The sequence below is a fragment of the Danio rerio genome, chromosome 4 (assembly GCF_049306965.1).
Source record: "Danio rerio strain Tuebingen ecotype United States chromosome 4, GRCz12tu, whole genome shotgun sequence".
Classification (NCBI taxonomy): domain Eukaryota; kingdom Metazoa; phylum Chordata; class Actinopteri; order Cypriniformes; family Danionidae; genus Danio; species Danio rerio.
In genome coordinates, this window is record NC_133179.1 from 62,223,592 (window position 1) to 62,240,000 (window position 16,409).

At 50.0% G+C, this 16,409-nt stretch overlaps 31 non-coding genes across 31 annotated transcripts; 23 read left to right on the forward strand and 8 right to left on the reverse strand.

The window, feature by feature from the left end:
* The first annotated feature begins 82 nt into the window (after positions 1-82).
* Positions 83-169, forward strand: trnay-gua (transfer RNA tyrosine (anticodon GUA)). The gene is given in 2 exon segments: positions 83-119; positions 134-169. It is a non-coding gene; the product is annotated as a tRNA-Tyr (tRNA).
* Positions 170-254: 85 nt separating this feature from the next.
* Positions 255-326, reverse strand: trnae-cuc (transfer RNA glutamic acid (anticodon CUC)). Its single transcript has one exon. It is a non-coding gene; the product is annotated as a tRNA-Glu (tRNA).
* Positions 327-621: 295 nt separating this feature from the next.
* trnar-acg (transfer RNA arginine (anticodon ACG)) lies at positions 622-694 on the forward strand. Its single transcript has one exon. It is a non-coding gene; the product is annotated as a tRNA-Arg (tRNA).
* Positions 695-2,152: 1,458 nt separating this feature from the next.
* trnae-uuc (transfer RNA glutamic acid (anticodon UUC)) lies at positions 2,153-2,224 on the forward strand. The gene has a single exon. It is a non-coding gene; the product is annotated as a tRNA-Glu (tRNA).
* An 88-nt stretch (positions 2,225-2,312) lies between these two features.
* On the forward strand, positions 2,313-2,399 carry trnay-gua (transfer RNA tyrosine (anticodon GUA)). Its single transcript is given in 2 exon segments — positions 2,313-2,349; positions 2,364-2,399. It is a non-coding gene; the product is annotated as a tRNA-Tyr (tRNA).
* Positions 2,400-2,484: 85 nt separating this feature from the next.
* On the reverse strand, positions 2,485-2,556 carry trnae-cuc (transfer RNA glutamic acid (anticodon CUC)). Its single transcript has one exon. It is a non-coding gene; the product is annotated as a tRNA-Glu (tRNA).
* Positions 2,557-2,851: 295 nt separating this feature from the next.
* trnar-acg (transfer RNA arginine (anticodon ACG)) lies at positions 2,852-2,924 on the forward strand. Its single transcript has one exon. It is a non-coding gene; the product is annotated as a tRNA-Arg (tRNA).
* Positions 2,925-4,382: 1,458 nt separating this feature from the next.
* On the forward strand, positions 4,383-4,454 carry trnae-uuc (transfer RNA glutamic acid (anticodon UUC)). Its single transcript has one exon. It is a non-coding gene; the product is annotated as a tRNA-Glu (tRNA).
* An 88-nt stretch (positions 4,455-4,542) lies between these two features.
* On the forward strand, positions 4,543-4,629 carry trnay-gua (transfer RNA tyrosine (anticodon GUA)). Its single transcript is given in 2 exon segments — positions 4,543-4,579; positions 4,594-4,629. It is a non-coding gene; the product is annotated as a tRNA-Tyr (tRNA).
* An 85-nt stretch (positions 4,630-4,714) lies between these two features.
* On the reverse strand, positions 4,715-4,786 carry trnae-cuc (transfer RNA glutamic acid (anticodon CUC)). Its single transcript has one exon. It is a non-coding gene; the product is annotated as a tRNA-Glu (tRNA).
* Positions 4,787-5,081: 295 nt separating this feature from the next.
* trnar-acg (transfer RNA arginine (anticodon ACG)) lies at positions 5,082-5,154 on the forward strand. Its single transcript has one exon. It is a non-coding gene; the product is annotated as a tRNA-Arg (tRNA).
* A 1,458-nt stretch (positions 5,155-6,612) lies between these two features.
* Positions 6,613-6,684, forward strand: trnae-uuc (transfer RNA glutamic acid (anticodon UUC)). The gene has a single exon. It is a non-coding gene; the product is annotated as a tRNA-Glu (tRNA).
* Positions 6,685-6,772: 88 nt separating this feature from the next.
* trnay-gua (transfer RNA tyrosine (anticodon GUA)) lies at positions 6,773-6,859 on the forward strand. Its single transcript is given in 2 exon segments — positions 6,773-6,809; positions 6,824-6,859. It is a non-coding gene; the product is annotated as a tRNA-Tyr (tRNA).
* An 85-nt stretch (positions 6,860-6,944) lies between these two features.
* On the reverse strand, positions 6,945-7,016 carry trnae-cuc (transfer RNA glutamic acid (anticodon CUC)). The gene has a single exon. It is a non-coding gene; the product is annotated as a tRNA-Glu (tRNA).
* Positions 7,017-7,311: 295 nt separating this feature from the next.
* Positions 7,312-7,384, forward strand: trnar-acg (transfer RNA arginine (anticodon ACG)). Its single transcript has one exon. It is a non-coding gene; the product is annotated as a tRNA-Arg (tRNA).
* Positions 7,385-8,842: 1,458 nt separating this feature from the next.
* trnae-uuc (transfer RNA glutamic acid (anticodon UUC)) lies at positions 8,843-8,914 on the forward strand. The gene has a single exon. It is a non-coding gene; the product is annotated as a tRNA-Glu (tRNA).
* An 88-nt stretch (positions 8,915-9,002) lies between these two features.
* On the forward strand, positions 9,003-9,089 carry trnay-gua (transfer RNA tyrosine (anticodon GUA)). The gene is given in 2 exon segments: positions 9,003-9,039; positions 9,054-9,089. It is a non-coding gene; the product is annotated as a tRNA-Tyr (tRNA).
* Positions 9,090-9,174: 85 nt separating this feature from the next.
* Positions 9,175-9,246, reverse strand: trnae-cuc (transfer RNA glutamic acid (anticodon CUC)). Its single transcript has one exon. It is a non-coding gene; the product is annotated as a tRNA-Glu (tRNA).
* A 295-nt stretch (positions 9,247-9,541) lies between these two features.
* trnar-acg (transfer RNA arginine (anticodon ACG)) lies at positions 9,542-9,614 on the forward strand. The gene has a single exon. It is a non-coding gene; the product is annotated as a tRNA-Arg (tRNA).
* Positions 9,615-11,072: 1,458 nt separating this feature from the next.
* On the forward strand, positions 11,073-11,144 carry trnae-uuc (transfer RNA glutamic acid (anticodon UUC)). The gene has a single exon. It is a non-coding gene; the product is annotated as a tRNA-Glu (tRNA).
* Positions 11,145-11,232: 88 nt separating this feature from the next.
* trnay-gua (transfer RNA tyrosine (anticodon GUA)) lies at positions 11,233-11,319 on the forward strand. Its single transcript is given in 2 exon segments — positions 11,233-11,269; positions 11,284-11,319. It is a non-coding gene; the product is annotated as a tRNA-Tyr (tRNA).
* An 85-nt stretch (positions 11,320-11,404) lies between these two features.
* On the reverse strand, positions 11,405-11,476 carry trnae-cuc (transfer RNA glutamic acid (anticodon CUC)). Its single transcript has one exon. It is a non-coding gene; the product is annotated as a tRNA-Glu (tRNA).
* A 295-nt stretch (positions 11,477-11,771) lies between these two features.
* Positions 11,772-11,844, forward strand: trnar-acg (transfer RNA arginine (anticodon ACG)). Its single transcript has one exon. It is a non-coding gene; the product is annotated as a tRNA-Arg (tRNA).
* A 1,458-nt stretch (positions 11,845-13,302) lies between these two features.
* trnae-uuc (transfer RNA glutamic acid (anticodon UUC)) lies at positions 13,303-13,374 on the forward strand. Its single transcript has one exon. It is a non-coding gene; the product is annotated as a tRNA-Glu (tRNA).
* Positions 13,375-13,462: 88 nt separating this feature from the next.
* Positions 13,463-13,549, forward strand: trnay-gua (transfer RNA tyrosine (anticodon GUA)). Its single transcript is given in 2 exon segments — positions 13,463-13,499; positions 13,514-13,549. It is a non-coding gene; the product is annotated as a tRNA-Tyr (tRNA).
* An 85-nt stretch (positions 13,550-13,634) lies between these two features.
* Positions 13,635-13,706, reverse strand: trnae-cuc (transfer RNA glutamic acid (anticodon CUC)). Its single transcript has one exon. It is a non-coding gene; the product is annotated as a tRNA-Glu (tRNA).
* Positions 13,707-14,001: 295 nt separating this feature from the next.
* trnar-acg (transfer RNA arginine (anticodon ACG)) lies at positions 14,002-14,074 on the forward strand. Its single transcript has one exon. It is a non-coding gene; the product is annotated as a tRNA-Arg (tRNA).
* Positions 14,075-15,532: 1,458 nt separating this feature from the next.
* Positions 15,533-15,604, forward strand: trnae-uuc (transfer RNA glutamic acid (anticodon UUC)). Its single transcript has one exon. It is a non-coding gene; the product is annotated as a tRNA-Glu (tRNA).
* An 88-nt stretch (positions 15,605-15,692) lies between these two features.
* trnay-gua (transfer RNA tyrosine (anticodon GUA)) lies at positions 15,693-15,779 on the forward strand. The gene is given in 2 exon segments: positions 15,693-15,729; positions 15,744-15,779. It is a non-coding gene; the product is annotated as a tRNA-Tyr (tRNA).
* Positions 15,780-15,864: 85 nt separating this feature from the next.
* On the reverse strand, positions 15,865-15,936 carry trnae-cuc (transfer RNA glutamic acid (anticodon CUC)). Its single transcript has one exon. It is a non-coding gene; the product is annotated as a tRNA-Glu (tRNA).
* Positions 15,937-16,231: 295 nt separating this feature from the next.
* Positions 16,232-16,304, forward strand: trnar-acg (transfer RNA arginine (anticodon ACG)). Its single transcript has one exon. It is a non-coding gene; the product is annotated as a tRNA-Arg (tRNA).
* The last annotated feature ends 105 nt before the right edge of the window (positions 16,305-16,409 follow it).

Sequence of the window (16,409 nt, forward strand, 5' to 3'; positions counted from 1 at the left end):
AGTGCTTTTGCTTCTGTCCTTTTTGGCCAGCGGTCGGTCTGCAGCTACCTTATAGGATGTGGTTGTGGAACTGCCCCGTAAGCCTTCGATAGCTCAGTTGGTAGAGCGGAGGACTGTAGGTGGGATGATGGCAATCCTTAGGTCGCTGGTTCGACTCCGGCTCGAAGGACATGTTTTGCGCTCAGAGCCGCTTTCTTGCCTTCGCCAAGTGAGTTAACCACTCCTCAAAGTTCAGCATGGAGGTCAAAAGGAAGTTCCCTGACCGGGAATCGAACCCGGGCCGCGGCGGTGAGAGCGCCGAATCCTAACCACTAGACCACCAGGGAAGGTGTGCGTAAAGGTTGGCCTCAAGTCTAGCTGTGGGCCTCCACCCAGGTGTGCTGCAGCTGCTCTGACAAAAATAACTAACGTTTGCAACCTCCTCCCGGAGAAGAGAAAGTCTCAGAGCCTGGATCACAGTTCTTCTTGGGAGGGACTGTCACATGCTCGGTGTAAGAGCATCCTATCGACACCACAACTTGCCATGACAACAAAGCAAAGCATGCTTTTAAGGAACTCCATGTTCACCGAGCCGTGTCCTCTTTCCGAGGACCATGCTAATGAGCACTGCTGATGCGGACTGGGCCAGTGGCGCAATGGATAACGCGTCTGACTACGGATCAGAAGATTCTAGGTTCGACTCCTGGCTGGCTCGTTCAGCATTTTTTTGCGTTGCTCTCAGTGCAGTGCGGTCGCGGTTCTTCCCTGCCGGAGTTGTTCGGTTCTACTCTGGAGTAAATCGAGTTTCTGGGGCCGCCAGCACAGAGCCTGTGGGGTGCTCTCCTGGGTTCAAAGGCTGCCCCAACCGCTCTCATGTCTTGGTCCCGTACATCCCTCAGGACTTCCAGAAGAAACCAGTACAGCCACTCTCCTGGGAAGACAGCAGTGACAGCTTGTAAACCAAAATGTTTGCTGTGAGGCTAAGGCGTTCTACTGCAGCACAGATACGCATTCGAAAAGCATACAATATTCAAAAACAAAGTGCCAACCTAAAACAAGATTGCAGTCAAAATGACCACCTCAGACAAGTGTGAGCAATGTTTCAGTCTCTGTTATACGTCGGCATATATGCCACACAGTGCAGACGCTCATACTACTGAAAAGGAAGTTACCTGACTGAGAAAGGTATAAATAGAAATCGGAGCCTGCTCCAAACGACCTGGTCAGCCCCAAGTGGGCTGTAAAAACCTCCTGGAGTTTTCATTCATTTAATGTCTGGTACAAGACACTGCGTCCAACCAGTTATGTTTGAATGTCAAACCTACCCCAATCCTTAAACCAACCTCACAGTTTCCTGCTGTGTTTTATCAACCTCCCAACCTACCCCAACTCTTAACCCAACCTCACAGTAACAAACCTCCATGTGGGTTTCACTGATTCAATGTCTCGTACATGGCACAGAATACAACCTATCGCAGTTTATTAAAATCACACCTACCCCAGCCCTAGGCCCAACCACACGGTAACCTGCTGTGTTTTATTCAATTTTACTCCTACCCCAACCCTAAACACAACCTCAGAGTAAGCAGTTTATATATTTTTTTATTTTTATGAATGTCTACTACAGCTACATCAATCGCAAACCCAGCCTACGTGCGGTATAAGTGCCTACCACTTAGAGGTCATCCAGCCGACTTGCAGTGTAATCTCCTCCACTTGTAGGTCTCTGAGCTGCAGCAACACCTAAGGGCTCTGACACACAGACACAAAAGAAACCATTGCTTTTAACCTACTCTTGGAGAGGAGAGAGTCTCCGACCCTGGATCTCAGGTCTTCTATGGAGGGACTGTCAGGAATCCTGTAAGAGCATCCCATCCACACAACCTCTTGCCATAAAAACAAAGCAGAATGTGTGGTGAAGGAACTCCGGGTTGACAGAGCCTTGTCCTTGCTTCAAGCAAAGTGCTAACAAGGTGCTGAACAGAGTGACGGTGGCACAAAGGTTAGCGCTTAAGACTACGGATCAGAAGGTTCTCGGTTTACGGAAACCAAGAAACTGTGTATGAGAGAGTGCGTAAGTGTATGAGTGGCACTTGTGCAAGCGGAGCAGGGACGAGCCAGCGATCAGAATGAACTGGAGTTTGTGCCAAGACTGGGTTTCAAGTGTGGCAGTTCCCATATGGTCTAGCGGTTAGGATTCCTGGTTTTCACCCAGGCGGCCCGGGTTCGACTCCCGGTATGGGAAGGCTTGAGTGCTTTTGCTTCTGTCCTTTTTGGCCAGCGGTCGGTCTGCAGCTACCTTATAGGATGTGGTTGTGGAACTGCCCCGTAAGCCTTCGATAGCTCAGTTGGTAGAGCGGAGGACTGTAGGTGGGATGATGGCAATCCTTAGGTCGCTGGTTCGACTCCGGCTCGAAGGACATGTTTTGCGCTCAGAGCCGCTTTCTTGCCTTCGCCAAGTGAGTTAACCACTCCTCAAAGTTCAGCATGGAGGTCAAAAGGAAGTTCCCTGACCGCGAATCGAACCCGGGCCGCGGCGGTGAGAGCGCCGAATCCTAACCACTAGACCACCAGGGAAGGTGTGCGTAAAGGTTGGCCTCAAGTCTAGCTGTGGGCCTCCACCCAGGTGTGCTGCAGCTGCTCTGACAAAAATAACTAACGTTTGCAACCTCCTCCCGGAGAAGAGAAAGTCTCAGAGCCTGGATCACAGTTCTTCTTGGGAGGGACTGTCACATGCTCGGTGTAAGAGCATCCTATCGACACCACAACTTGCCATGACAACAAAGCAAAGCATGCTTTTAAGGAACTCCATGTTCACCGAGCCGTGTCCTCTTTCCAAGGACCATGCTAATGAGCACTGCTGATGCGGACTGGGCCAGTGGCGCAATGGATAACGCGTCTGACTACGGATCAGAAGATTCTAGGTTCGACTCCTGGCTGGCTCGTTCAGCATTTTTTTGCGTTGCTCTCAGTGCAGTGCGGTCGCGGTTTTCCCCTGCCGGAGTTGTTCGGTTCTACTCTGGAGTAAATCGAGTTTCTGGGGCCGCCAGCACAGAGCCTGTGGGGTGCTCTCCTGGGTTCAAAGGCTGCCCCAACCGCTCTCATGTCTTGGTCCCGTACATCCCTCAGGACTTCCAGAAGAAACCAGTACAGCCACTCTCCTGGGAAGACAGCAGTGACAGCTTGTAAACCAAAATGTTTGCTGTGAGGCTAAGGCGTTCTACTGCAGCACAGATACGCATTCGAAAAGCATACAATATTCAAAAACAAAGTGCCAACCTAAAACAAGATTGCAGTCAAAATGACCACCTCAGACAAGTGTGAGCAATGTTTCAGTCTCTGTTATACGTCGGCATATATGCCACACAGTGCAGACGCTCATACTACTGAAAAGGAAGTTACCTGACTGAGAAAGGTATAAATAGAAATCGGAGCCTGCTCCAAACGACCTGGTCAGCCCCAAGTGGGCTGTAAAAACCTCCTGGAGTTTTCATTCATTTAATGTCTGGTACAAGACACTGCGTCCAACCAGTTATGTTTGAATGTCAAACCTACCCCAATCCTTAAACCAACCTCACAGTTTCCTGCTGTGTTTTATCAACCTCCCAACCTACCCCAACTCTTAACCCAACCTCACAGTAACAAACCTCCATGTGGGTTTCACTGATTCAATGTCTCGTACATGGCACAGAATACAACCTATCGCAGTTTATTAAAATCACACCTACCCCAGCCCTAGGCCCAACCACACGGTAACCTGCTGTGTTTTATTCAATTTTACTCCTACCCCAACCCTAAACACAACCTCAGAGTAAGCAGTTTATATATTTTTTTATTTTTATGAATGTCTACTACAGCTACATCAATCGCAAACCCAGCCTACGTGCGGTATAAGTGCCTACCACTTAGAGGTCATCCAGCCGACTTGCAGTGTAATCTCCTCCACTTGTAGGTCTCTGAGCTGCAGCAACACCTAAGGGCTCTGACACACAGACACAAAAGAAACCATTGCTTTTAACCTACTCTTGGAGAGGAGAGAGTCTCCGACCCTGGATCTCAGGTCTTCTATGGAGGGACTGTCAGGAATCCTGTAAGAGCATCCCATCCACACAACCTCTTGCCATAAAAACAAAGCAGAATGTGTGGTGAAGGAACTCCGGGTTGACAGAGCCTTGTCCTTGCTTCAAGCAAAGTGCTAACAAGGTGCTGAACAGAGTGACGGTGGCACAAAGGTTAGCGCTTAAGACTACGGATCAGAAGGTTCTCGGTTTACGGAAACCAAGAAACTGTGTATGAGAGAGTGCGTAAGTGTATGAGTGGCACTTGTGCAAGCGGAGCAGGGACGAGCCAGCGATCAGAATGAACTGGAGTTTGTGCCAAGACTGGGTTTCAAGTGTGGCAGTTCCCATATGGTCTAGCGGTTAGGATTCCTGGTTTTCACCCAGGCGGCCCGGGTTCGACTCCCGGTATGGGAAGGCTTGAGTGCTTTTGCTTCTGTCCTTTTTGGCCAGCGGTCGGTCTGCAGCTACCTTATAGGATGTGGTTGTGGAACTGCCCCGTAAGCCTTCGATAGCTCAGTTGGTAGAGCGGAGGACTGTAGGTGGGATGATGGCAATCCTTAGGTCGCTGGTTCGACTCCGGCTCGAAGGACATGTTTTGCGCTCAGAGCCGCTTTCTTGCCTTCGCCAAGTGAGTTAACCACTCCTCAAAGTTCAGCATGGAGGTCAAAAGGAAGTTCCCTGACCGCGAATCGAACCCGGGCCGCGGCGGTGAGAGCGCCGAATCCTAACCACTAGACCACCAGGGAAGGTGTGCGTAAAGGTTGGCCTCAAGTCTAGCTGTGGGCCTCCACCCAGGTGTGCTGCAGCTGCTCTGACAAAAATAACTAACGTTTGCAACCTCCTCCCGGAGAAGAGAAAGTCTCAGAGCCTGGATCACAGTTCTTCTTGGGAGGGACTGTCACATGCTCGGTGTAAGAGCATCCTATCGACACCACAACTTGCCATGACAACAAAGCAAAGCATGCTTTTAAGGAACTCCATGTTCACCGAGCCGTGTCCTCTTTCCAAGGACCATGCTAATGAGCACTGCTGATGCGGACTGGGCCAGTGGCGCAATGGATAACGCGTCTGACTACGGATCAGAAGATTCTAGGTTCGACTCCTGGCTGGCTCGTTCAGCATTTTTTTGCGTTGCTCTCAGTGCAGTGCGGTCGCGGTTTTCCCCTGCCGGAGTTGTTCGGTTCTACTCTGGAGTAAATCGAGTTTCTGGGGCCGCCAGCACAGAGCCTGTGGGGTGCTCTCCTGGGTTCAAAGGCTGCCCCAACCGCTCTCATGTCTTGGTCCCGTACATCCCTCAGGACTTCCAGAAGAAACCAGTACAGCCACTCTCCTGGGAAGACAGCAGTGACAGCTTGTAAACCAAAATGTTTGCTGTGAGGCTAAGGCGTTCTACTGCAGCACAGATACGCATTCGAAAAGCATACAATATTCAAAAACAAAGTGCCAACCTAAAACAAGATTGCAGTCAAAATGACCACCTCAGACAAGTGTGAGCAATGTTTCAGTCTCTGTTATACGTCGGCATATATGCCACACAGTGCAGACGCTCATACTACTGAAAAGGAAGTTACCTGACTGAGAAAGGTATAAATAGAAATCGGAGCCTGCTCCAAACGACCTGGTCAGCCCCAAGTGGGCTGTAAAAACCTCCTGGAGTTTTCATTCATTTAATGTCTGGTACAAGACACTGCGTCCAACCAGTTATGTTTGAATGTCAAACCTACCCCAATCCTTAAACCAACCTCACAGTTTCCTGCTGTGTTTTATCAACCTCCCAACCTACCCCAACTCTTAACCCAACCTCACAGTAACAAACCTCCATGTGGGTTTCACTGATTCAATGTCTCGTACATGGCACAGAATACAACCTATCGCAGTTTATTAAAATCACACCTACCCCAGCCCTAGGCCCAACCACACGGTAACCTGCTGTGTTTTATTCAATTTTACTCCTACCCCAACCCTAAACACAACCTCAGAGTAAGCAGTTTATATATTTTTTTATTTTTATGAATGTCTACTACAGCTACATCAATCGCAAACCCAGCCTACGTGCGGTATAAGTGCCTACCACTTAGAGGTCATCCAGCCGACTTGCAGTGTAATCTCCTCCACTTGTAGGTCTCTGAGCTGCAGCAACACCTAAGGGCTCTGACACACAGACACAAAAGAAACCATTGCTTTTAACCTACTCTTGGAGAGGAGAGAGTCTCCGACCCTGGATCTCAGGTCTTCTATGGAGGGACTGTCAGGAATCCTGTAAGAGCATCCCATCCACACAACCTCTTGCCATAAAAACAAAGCAGAATGTGTGGTGAAGGAACTCCGGGTTGACAGAGCCTTGTCCTTGCTTCAAGCAAAGTGCTAACAAGGTGCTGAACAGAGTGACGGTGGCACAAAGGTTAGCGCTTAAGACTACGGATCAGAAGGTTCTCGGTTTACGGAAACCAAGAAACTGTGTATGAGAGAGTGCGTAAGTGTATGAGTGGCACTTGTGCAAGCGGAGCAGGGACGTGCCAGCGATCAGAATGAACTGGAGTTTGTGCCAAGACTGGGTTTCAAGTGTGGCAGTTCCCATATGGTCTAGCGGTTAGGATTCCTGGTTTTCACCCAGGCGGCCCGGGTTCGACTCCCGGTATGGGAAGGCTTGAGTGCTTTTGCTTCTGTCCTTTTTGGCCAGCGGTCGGTCTGCAGCTACCTTATAGGATGTGGTTGTGGAACTGCCCCGTAAGCCTTCGATAGCTCAGTTGGTAGAGCGGAGGACTGTAGGTGGGATGATGGCAATCCTTAGGTCGCTGGTTCGACTCCGGCTCGAAGGACATGTTTTGCGCTCAGAGCCGCTTTCTTGCCTTCGCCAAGTGAGTTAACCACTCCTCAAAGTTCAGCATGGAGGTCAAAAGGAAGTTCCCTGACCGGGAATCGAACCCGGGCCGCGGCGGTGAGAGCGCCGAATCCTAACCACTAGACCACCAGGGAAGGTGTGCGTAAAGGTTGGCCTCAAGTCTAGCTGTGGGCCTCCACCCAGGTGTGCTGCAGCTGCTCTGACAAAAATAACTAACGTTTGCAACCTCCTCCCGGAGAAGAGAAAGTCTCAGAGCCTGGATCACAGTTCTTCTTGGGAGGGACTGTCACATGCTCGGTGTAAGAGCATCCTATCGACACCACAACTTGCCATGACAACAAAGCAAAGCATGCTTTTAAGGAACTCCATGTTCACCGAGCCGTGTCCTCTTTCCGAGGACCATGCTAATGAGCACTGCTGATGCGGACTGGGCCAGTGGCGCAATGGATAACGCGTCTGACTACGGATCAGAAGATTCTAGGTTCGACTCCTGGCTGGCTCGTTCAGCATTTTTTTGCGTTGCTCTCAGTGCAGTGCGGTCGCGGTTTTCCCCTGCCGGAGTTGTTCGGTTCTACTCTGGAGTAAATCGAGTTTCTGGGGCCGCCAGCACAGAGCCTGTGGGGTGCTCTCCTGGGTTCAAAGGCTGCCCCAACCGCTCTCATGTCTTGGTCCCGTACATCCCTCAGGACTTCCAGAAGAAACCAGTACAGCCACTCTCCTGGGAAGACAGCAGTGACAGCTTGTAAACCAAAATGTTTGCTGTGAGGCTAAGGCGTTCTACTGCAGCACAGATACGCATTCGAAAAGCATACAATATTCAAAAACAAAGTGCCAACCTAAAACAAGATTGCAGTCAAAATGACCACCTCAGACAAGTGTGAGCAATGTTTCAGTCTCTGTTATACGTCGGCATATATGCCACACAGTGCAGACGCTCATACTACTGAAAAGGAAGTTACCTGACTGAGAAAGGTATAAATAGAAATCGGAGCCTGCTCCAAACGACCTGGTCAGCCCCAAGTGGGCTGTAAAAACCTCCTGGAGTTTTCATTCATTTAATGTCTGGTACAAGACACTGCGTCCAACCAGTTATGTTTGAATGTCAAACCTACCCCAATCCTTAAACCAACCTCACAGTTTCCTGCTGTGTTTTATCAACCTCCCAACCTACCCCAACTCTTAACCCAACCTCACAGTAACAAACCTCCATGTGGGTTTCACTGATTCAATGTCTCGTACATGGCACAGAATACAACCTATCGCAGTTTATTAAAATCACACCTACCCCAGCCCTAGGCCCAACCACACGGTAACCTGCTGTGTTTTATTCAATTTTACTCCTACCCCAACCCTAAACACAACCTCAGAGTAAGCAGTTTATATATTTTTTTATTTTTATGAATGTCTACTACAGCTACATCAATCGCAAACCCAGCCTACGTGCGGTATAAGTGCCTACCACTTAGAGGTCATCCAGCCGACTTGCAGTGTAATCTCCTCCACTTGTAGGTCTCTGAGCTGCAGCAACACCTAAGGGCTCTGACACACAGACACAAAAGAAACCATTGCTTTTAACCTACTCTTGGAGAGGAGAGAGTCTCCGACCCTGGATCTCAGGTCTTCTATGGAGGGACTGTCAGGAATCCTGTAAGAGCATCCCATCCACACAACCTCTTGCCATAAAAACAAAGCAGAATGTGTGGTGAAGGAACTCCGGGTTGACAGAGCCTTGTCCTTGCTTCAAGCAAAGTGCTAACAAGGTGCTGAACAGAGTGACGGTGGCACAAAGGTTAGCGCTTAAGACTACGGATCAGAAGGTTCTCGGTTTACGGAAACCAAGAAACTGTGTATGAGAGAGTGCGTAAGTGTATGAGTGGCACTTGTGCAAGCGGAGCAGGGACGTGCCAGCGATCAGAATGAACTGGAGTTTGTGCCAAGACTGGGTTTCAAGTGTGGCAGTTCCCATATGGTCTAGCGGTTAGGATTCCTGGTTTTCACCCAGGCGGCCCGGGTTCGACTCCCGGTATGGGAAGGCTTGAGTGCTTTTGCTTCTGTCCTTTTTGGCCAGCGGTCGGTCTGCAGCTACCTTATAGGATGTGGTTGTGGAACTGCCCCGTAAGCCTTCGATAGCTCAGTTGGTAGAGCGGAGGACTGTAGGTGGGATGATGGCAATCCTTAGGTCGCTGGTTCGACTCCGGCTCGAAGGACATGTTTTGCGCTCAGAGCCGCTTTCTTGCCTTCGCCAAGTGAGTTAACCACTCCTCAAAGTTCAGCATGGAGGTCAAAAGGAAGTTCCCTGACCGGGAATCGAACCCGGGCCGCGGCGGTGAGAGCGCCGAATCCTAACCACTAGACCACCAGGGAAGGTGTGCGTAAAGGTTGGCCTCAAGTCTAGCTGTGGGCCTCCACCCAGGTGTGCTGCAGCTGCTCTGACAAAAATAACTAACGTTTGCAACCTCCTCCCGGAGAAGAGAAAGTCTCAGAGCCTGGATCACAGTTCTTCTTGGGAGGGACTGTCACATGCTCGGTGTAAGAGCATCCTATCGACACCACAACTTGCCATGACAACAAAGCAAAGCATGCTTTTAAGGAACTCCATGTTCACCGAGCCGTGTCCTCTTTCCGAGGACCATGCTAATGAGCACTGCTGATGCGGACTGGGCCAGTGGCGCAATGGATAACGCGTCTGACTACGGATCAGAAGATTCTAGGTTCGACTCCTGGCTGGCTCGTTCAGCATTTTTTTGCGTTGCTCTCAGTGCAGTGCGGTCGCGGTTTTCCCCTGCCGGAGTTGTTCGGTTCTACTCTGGAGTAAATCGAGTTTCTGGGGCCGCCAGCACAGAGCCTGTGGGGTGCTCTCCTGGGTTCAAAGGCTGCCCCAACCGCTCTCATGTCTTGGTCCCGTACATCCCTCAGGACTTCCAGAAGAAACCAGTACAGCCACTCTCCTGGGAAGACAGCAGTGACAGCTTGTAAACCAAAATGTTTGCTGTGAGGCTAAGGCGTTCTACTGCAGCACAGATACGCATTCGAAAAGCATACAATATTCAAAAACAAAGTGCCAACCTAAAACAAGATTGCAGTCAAAATGACCACCTCAGACAAGTGTGAGCAATGTTTCAGTCTCTGTTATACGTCGGCATATATGCCACACAGTGCAGACGCTCATACTACTGAAAAGGAAGTTACCTGACTGAGAAAGGTATAAATAGAAATCGGAGCCTGCTCCAAACGACCTGGTCAGCCCCAAGTGGGCTGTAAAAACCTCCTGGAGTTTTCATTCATTTAATGTCTGGTACAAGACACTGCGTCCAACCAGTTATGTTTGAATGTCAAACCTACCCCAATCCTTAAACCAACCTCACAGTTTCCTGCTGTGTTTTATCAACCTCCCAACCTACCCCAACTCTTAACCCAACCTCACAGTAACAAACCTCCATGTGGGTTTCACTGATTCAATGTCTCGTACATGGCACAGAATACAACCTATCGCAGTTTATTAAAATCACACCTACCCCAGCCCTAGGCCCAACCACACGGTAACCTGCTGTGTTTTATTCAATTTTACTCCTACCCCAACCCTAAACACAACCTCAGAGTAAGCAGTTTATATATTTTTTTATTTTTATGAATGTCTACTACAGCTACATCAATCGCAAACCCAGCCTACGTGCGGTATAAGTGCCTACCACTTAGAGGTCATCCAGCCGACTTGCAGTGTAATCTCCTCCACTTGTAGGTCTCTGAGCTGCAGCAACACCTAAGGGCTCTGACACACAGACACAAAAGAAACCATTGCTTTTAACCTACTCTTGGAGAGGAGAGAGTCTCCGACCCTGGATCTCAGGTCTTCTATGGAGGGACTGTCAGGAATCCTGTAAGAGCATCCCATCCACACAACCTCTTGCCATAAAAACAAAGCAGAATGTGTGGTGAAGGAACTCCGGGTTGACAGAGCCTTGTCCTTGCTTCAAGCAAAGTGCTAACAAGGTGCTGAACAGAGTGACGGTGGCACAAAGGTTAGCGCTTAAGACTACGGATCAGAAGGTTCTCGGTTTACGGAAACCAAGAAACTGTGTATGAGAGAGTGCGTAAGTGTATGAGTGGCACTTGTGCAAGCGGAGCAGGGACGTGCCAGCGATCAGAATGAACTGGAGTTTGTGCCAAGACTGGGTTTCAAGTGTGGCAGTTCCCATATGGTCTAGCGGTTAGGATTCCTGGTTTTCACCCAGGCGGCCCGGGTTCGACTCCCGGTATGGGAAGGCTTGAGTGCTTTTGCTTCTGTCCTTTTTGGCCAGCGGTCGGTCTGCAGCTACCTTATAGGATGTGGTTGTGGAACTGCCCCGTAAGCCTTCGATAGCTCAGTTGGTAGAGCGGAGGACTGTAGGTGGGATGATGGCAATCCTTAGGTCGCTGGTTCGACTCCGGCTCGAAGGACATGTTTTGCGCTCAGAGCCGCTTTCTTGCCTTCGCCAAGTGAGTTAACCACTCCTCAAAGTTCAGCATGGAGGTCAAAAGGAAGTTCCCTGACCGGGAATCGAACCCGGGCCGCGGCGGTGAGAGCGCCGAATCCTAACCACTAGACCACCAGGGAAGGTGTGCGTAAAGGTTGGCCTCAAGTCTAGCTGTGGGCCTCCACCCAGGTGTGCTGCAGCTGCTCTGACAAAAATAACTAACGTTTGCAACCTCCTCCCGGAGAAGAGAAAGTCTCAGAGCCTGGATCACAGTTCTTCTTGGGAGGGACTGTCACATGCTCGGTGTAAGAGCATCCTATCGACACCACAACTTGCCATGACAACAAAGCAAAGCATGCTTTTAAGGAACTCCATGTTCACCGAGCCGTGTCCTCTTTCCGAGGACCATGCTAATGAGCACTGCTGATGCGGACTGGGCCAGTGGCGCAATGGATAACGCGTCTGACTACGGATCAGAAGATTCTAGGTTCGACTCCTGGCTGGCTCGTTCAGCATTTTTTTGCGTTGCTCTCAGTGCAGTGCGGTCGCGGTTTTCCCCTGCCGGAGTTGTTCGGTTCTACTCTGGAGTAAATCGAGTTTCTGGGGCCGCCAGCACAGAGCCTGTGGGGTGCTCTCCTGGGTTCAAAGGCTGCCCCAACCGCTCTCATGTCTTGGTCCCGTACATCCCTCAGGACTTCCAGAAGAAACCAGTACAGCCACTCTCCTGGGAAGACAGCAGTGACAGCTTGTAAACCAAAATGTTTGCTGTGAGGCTAAGGCGTTCTACTGCAGCACAGATACGCATTCGAAAAGCATACAATATTCAAAAACAAAGTGCCAACCTAAAACAAGATTGCAGTCAAAATGACCACCTCAGACAAGTGTGAGCAATGTTTCAGTCTCTGTTATACGTCGGCATATATGCCACACAGTGCAGACGCTCATACTACTGAAAAGGAAGTTACCTGACTGAGAAAGGTATAAATAGAAATCGGAGCCTGCTCCAAACGACCTGGTCAGCCCCAAGTGGGCTGTAAAAACCTCCTGGAGTTTTCATTCATTTAATGTCTGGTACAAGACACTGCGTCCAACCAGTTATGTTTGAATGTCAAACCTACCCCAATCCTTAAACCAACCTCACAGTTTCCTGCTGTGTTTTATCAACCTCCCAACCTACCCCAACTCTTAACCCAACCTCACAGTAACAAACCTCCATGTGGGTTTCACTGATTCAATGTCTCGTACATGGCACAGAATACAACCTATCGCAGTTTATTAAAATCACACCTACCCCAGCCCTAGGCCCAACCACACGGTAACCTGCTGTGTTTTATTCAATTTTACTCCTACCCCAACCCTAAACACAACCTCAGAGTAAGCAGTTTATATATTTTTTTATTTTTATGAATGTCTACTACAGCTACATCAATCGCAAACCCAGCCTACGTGCGGTATAAGTGCCTACCACTTAGAGGTCATCCAGCCGACTTGCAGTGTAATCTCCTCCACTTGTAGGTCTCTGAGCTGCAGCAACACCTAAGGGCTCTGACACACAGACACAAAAGAAACCATTGCTTTTAACCTACTCTTGGAGAGGAGAGAGTCTCCGACCCTGGATCTCAGGTCTTCTATGGAGGGACTGTCAGGAATCCTGTAAGAGCATCCCATCCACACAACCTCTTGCCATAAAAACAAAGCAGAATGTGTGGTGAAGGAACTCCGGGTTGACAGAGCCTTGTCCTTGCTTCAAGCAAAGTGCTAACAAGGTGCTGAACAGAGTGACGGTGGCACAAAGGTTAGCGCTTAAGACTACGGATCAGAAGGTTCTCGGTTTACGGAAACCAAGAAACTGTGTATGAGAGAGTGCGTAAGTGTATGAGTGGCACTTGTGCAAGCGGAGCAGGGACGTGCCAGCGATCAGAATGAACTGGAGTTTGTGCCAAGACTGGGTTTCAAGTGTGGCAGTTCCCATATGGTCTAGCGGTTAGGATTCCTTGTTTTCACCCAGGCGGCCCGGGTTCGACTCCCGGTATGGGAAGGCTTGAGTGCTTTTGCTTCTGTCCTTTTTGGCCAGCGGTCGGTCTGCAGCTACCTTATAGGATGTGGTTGTGGAACTGCCCCGTAAGCCTTCGATAGCTCAGTTGGTAGAGCGGAGGACTGTAGGTGGGATGATGGCAATCCTTAGGTCGCTGGTTCGACTCCGGCTCGAAGGACATGTTTTGCGCTCAGAGCCGCTTTCTTGCCTTCGCCAAGTGAGTTAACCACTCCTCAAAGTTCAGCATGGAGGTCAAAAGGAAGTTCCCTGACCGGGAATCGAACCCGGGCCGCGGCGGTGAGAGCGCCGAATCCTAACCACTAGACCACCAGGGAAGGTGTGCGTAAAGGTTGGCCTCAAGTCTAGCTGTGGGCCTCCACCCAGGTGTGCTGCAGCTGCTCTGACAAAAATAACTAACGTTTGCAACCTCCTCCCGGAGAAGAGAAAGTCTCAGAGCCTGGATCACAGTTCTTCTTGGGAGGGACTGTCACATGCTCGGTGTAAGAGCATCCTATCGACACCACAACTTGCCATGACAACAAAGCAAAGCATGCTTTTAAGGAACTCCATGTTCACCGAGCCGTGTCCTCTTTCCGAGGACCATGCTAATGAGCACTGCTGATGCGGACTGGGCCAGTGGCGCAATGGATAACGCGTCTGACTACGGATCAGAAGATTCTAGGTTCGACTCCTGGCTGGCTCGTTCAGCATTTTTTTGCGTTGCTCTCAGTGCAGTGCGGTCGCGGTTTTCCCCTGCCGGAGTTGTTCGGTTCTACTCTGGAGTAAATCGAGTTTCTGGGGCCGCCAGCACAGAGCCTGTGGGGTGCTCTCCTGGGTTCAAAGGCTGCCCCAACCGCTCTCATGTCTTGGTCCCGTACATCCCTCAGGACTTCCAGAAGAAACCAGTACAGCCACTCTCCTGGGAAGACAGCAGTGACAGCTTGTAAACCAAAATGTTTGCTGTGAGGCTAAGGCGTTCTACTGCAGCACAGATACGCATTCGAAAAGCATACAATATTCAAAAACAAAGTGCCAACCTAAAACAAGATTGCAGTCAAAATGACCACCTCAGACAAGTGTGAGCAATGTTTCAGTCTCTGTTATACGTCGGCATATATGCCACACAGTGCAGACGCTCATACTACTGAAAAGGAAGTTACCTGACTGAGAAAGGTATAAATAGAAATCGGAGCCTGCTCCAAACGACCTGGTCAGCCCCAAGTGGGCTGTAAAAACCTCCTGGAGTTTTCATTCATTTAATGTCTGGTACAAGACACTGCGTCCAACCAGTTATGTTTGAATGTCAAACCTACCCCAATCCTTAAACCAACCTCACAGTTTCCTGCTGTGTTTTATCAACCTCCCAACCTACCCCAACTCTTAACCCAACCTCACAGTAACAAACCTCCATGTGGGTTTCACTGATTCAATGTCTCGTACATGGCACAGAATACAACCTATCGCAGTTTATTAAAATCACACCTACCCCAGCCCTAGGCCCAACCACACGGTAACCTGCTGTGTTTTATTCAATTTTACTCCTACCCCAACCCTAAACACAACCTCAGAGTAAGCAGTTTATATATTTTTTTATTTTTATGAATGTCTACTACAGCTACATCAATCGCAAACCCAGCCTACGTGCGGTATAAGTGCCTACCACTTAGAGGTCATCCAGCCGACTTGCAGTGTAATCTCCTCCACTTGTAGGTCTCTGAGCTGCAGCAACACCTAAGGGCTCTGACACACAGACACAAAAGAAACCATTGCTTTTAACCTACTCTTGGAGAGGAGAGAGTCTCCGACCCTGGATCTCAGGTCTTCTATGGAGGGACTGTCAGGAATCCTGTAAGAGCATCCCATCCACACAACCTCTTGCCATAAAAACAAAGCAGAATGTGTGGTGAAGGAACTCCGGGTTGACAGAGCCTTGTCCTTGCTTCAAGCAAAGTGCTAACAAGGTGCTGAACAGAGTGACGGTGGCACAAAGGTTAGCGCTTAAGACTACGGATCAGAAGGTTCTCGGTTTACGGAAACCAAGAAACTGTGTATGAGAGAGTGCGTAAGTGTATGAGTGGCACTTGTGCAAGCGGAGCAGGGACGTGCCAGCGATCAGAATGAACTGGAGTTTGTGCCAAGACTGGGTTTCTAGTGTGGCAGTTCCCATATGGTCTAGCGGTTAGGATTCCTGGTTTTCACCCAGGCGGCCCGGGTTCGACTCCCGGTATGGGAAGGCTTGAGTGCTTTTGCTTCTGTCCTTTTTGGCCAGCGGTCGGTCTGCAGCTACCTTATAGGATGTGGTTGTGGAACTGCCCCGTAAGCCTTCGATAGCTCAGTTGGTAGAGCGGAGGACTGTAGGTGGGATGATGGCAATCCTTAGGTCGCTGGTTCGACTCCGGCTCGAAGGACATGTTTTGCACTCAGAGCCGCTTTCTTGCCTTCGCCAAGTGAGTTAACCACTCCTCAAAGTTCAGCATGGAGGTCAAAAGGAAGTTCCCTGACCGGGAATCGAACCCGGGCCGCGGCGGTGAGAGCGCCGAATCCTAACCACTAGACCACCAGGGAAGGTGTGCGTAAAGGTTGGCCTCAACTCTAGCTGTGGGCCTCCACCCAGGTGTGCTGCAGCTGCTCTGACAAAAATAACTAACGTTTGCAACCTCCTCCCGGAGAAGAGAAAGTCTCAGAGCCTGGATCACAGTTCTTCTTGGGAGGGACTGTCACATGCTCGGTGTAAGAGCATCCTATCGACACCACAACTTGCCATGACAACAAAGCAAAGCATGCTTTTAAGGAACTCCATGTTCACCGAGCCGTGTCCTCTTTCCGAGGACCATGCTAATGAGCACTGCTGATGCGGACTGGGCCAGTGGCGCAATGGATAACGCGTCTGACTACGGATCAGAAGATTCTAGGTTCGACTCCTGGCTGGCTCGTTCAGCATTTTTTTGCGTTGCTCTCAGTGCAGTGCGGTCGCGGTTTTCCCCTGCCGGAGTTGTTCGGTTCTACTCTGGAGTAAATCGAGTTTCTGGGGCCGCCAG